Source organism: Protopterus annectens, chromosome 5.part1 (genome assembly GCF_019279795.1).
Source record: "Protopterus annectens isolate FY-2018-M chromosome 5.part1, PAN1.0, whole genome shotgun sequence".
In the NCBI taxonomy this organism is placed as follows: Eukaryota; Metazoa; Chordata; order Ceratodontiformes; family Protopteridae; genus Protopterus; species Protopterus annectens.
The window spans coordinates 630,166,142-630,168,435 of NC_056736.1; the positions used below are offsets into that span (position 1 = coordinate 630,166,142).

Below are 2,294 nucleotides of genomic sequence, written 5' to 3' on the forward strand. Positions count from 1 at the left end.
AGTATATAAGTAATAGAAGCAGAGTGGAAGAAGACCAAATAGTGCTCCTCAGAGCCCACTTTACTCAAACTTTCTCTTTTGCCCCTGGAGCTTACTGCAGAGTCACTTAGCAATATATTCTGAAGAAAAAATGGTGACCTGAGTAGAAGCATGAGGCATAAAAAAAAAAAAACGTGTATGTATGTATACGAGATCTGGTTAGATGGGGAGGTGTGGTGTATTATGGAAGCACTTGGAGGGAAGCTGAGCCTGGGAGAGTCTCAAAGTACACATCAACTGCTGCCTGTGGCTACCAGTACCGTTGATGGACTGGAATGCATCTGATAAATATTACTGCCACTGTATTTGTTCTCTGTTGCCTTGTGATCATGTTGTGTCTGAAATAGTCTCTGCACAAGTCCAGTTACCCACACAAATATTCTAAATAAAAAGACTAAAAACAAGTAACATTTGCTGAGTATATTACCTTCTGTGTGTGGACAGTAAATAAAACTAATCTTGCAGTTAAAATTTGTAAGGCTACTTAAACCTGTTCAAAGAGATTAAAACGTTTTCTGGTTCTGATTATCTCACAAACATTTGGTTTTCAAGTCACTTAGTTCAAAGCTAAGGTATACAAAGTTATATTGTCATGTATCTCATGTTAATGACTACCGCAATAAAAAAATAATTATTTTATTTTTTTCCTAAGTATTATGAAGACCATATATTTAAAAATTATGTTCTTGTGCTATGCTATATTGTCCCATACTCCATAATCCACTCTATCAAAAAGTTGAGCTTTCAAAAATAATTCCTTATGAATATTTTAAAGCTTTATTAATACATTTGTTTCCAGTAAAAAAAGAGAAATACTTTGCTACCTCACTGACAGAAAAAAAAAAGAAAAGCACAGAGGTGATGCAATATGTTTTATACAGCTAACAGCTTTCACAAAAGGCTCTCAATCTTTCAGACTAAGATGAACCCTCTTTGTCAGCAGTAAAGTTACTGATAATCATCACAGTGCTTTAAGCACGAAACGTGAACCCAGAAGCAGAGAACAGAGTGCATCACTTCTTTTTACGTTAACCACAAGGGAAAAGTATGACAAAATTCTTATTGTGCAGGGTGTAAAGTTATACTAAATGACACACGCCATGAAGACAGAGAATCAGCATTTGTCTTGCAAGATCCTAAGTTTCAGGTTACATCTCTCACTCTCCCTCCCTCTTCACTCTTATTGTGAAAGAAGTCACATAATGTATTCCCCTAGCAGGCAAAAAACAGTTTAGAAACAGTGTGGGTAGCATTAACGTCTGACAAAGGATTAACGTAATGCAAAAGCTGAAACACTTGCATTGTAAGGCCACTGCTACTGTATTAAATAATACTTTAAAAGAATACGTCCCTGGGTGGGCTTGAACCACCAACCTTTCGGTTAACAGCCGAACGCGCTAACCGATTGCGCCACAGAGACTTATATGTTGCATTTGACTCAGCTGGTCTTGAATAAGAACATGATCAATTCATGCCATGGGCATCTGCAATTGCTACTCTGTACAAAAACATTAAAATGCCTTCACATTCATCTTTTAACACATTTGAAACTGCATCTCACTGTACTGCAGATGGAACACCAAACTTTTCACACTTTTTCATCTTTCAGTGTAGTCAGATTTGCTCCAGAGATACTTTTCTTTCTTCCTCCTGACACTATTGTATTGTTTGGTATAATTTAGTGGCCAGAAACCATTCAATTGTTTTTCAATACTTGCTACAGCTTATGCAGTTTCACTAGGGAGCCAGAACCTATCCAAACAAAAGGAGGTATACAAAACCCGGGTGGCATGCCAGCACTTTCCAGATAGATAGATAGATAGATAGATAAATAGATAGATAGATAGATACAGGAAGATACAGATCTCGCAAAGATAGATTTTTTTCAAAGGTGTTGCCATTTTTCTCTTGTCAGACATTATGTAGTTACTTACGGAAATATGCCTCAACGTTCATAACACGGGAGAGCCTACACTCTATCTCCAGTTTTCACTACAAGTCTTTGTCTACAATTTTACACCCAGAATGTATATTTCACTGAGGTCAGTAAATTTTTTTTAAGAGGTACAAATTCTATTTTTTTAAATAAAACATTCCAACTTTATTATCTGAGAATAGCACAGTCAGCATTTACATAGGTTCATACTAGGCTATCTGCCCTAGGGCATTTATAAGCCTAGCCAGAGTATGTTTGGCTTTCGCCACCCATTTTAAATTAATTTTGCTATGCCCTTTTTCGAGGTTAGTATACTGTG

At 36.6% G+C, this 2,294-nt stretch overlaps 1 non-coding gene across 1 annotated transcript; it reads right to left on the minus strand.

Moving 5' to 3' along the window:
* Positions 1-1,385: 1,385 nt before the first annotated feature.
* On the minus strand, positions 1,386-1,459 carry TRNAN-GUU. The gene has a single exon. It is a non-coding gene; the product is annotated as a tRNA-Asn (tRNA).
* Positions 1,460-2,294: the final 835 nt, after the last annotated feature.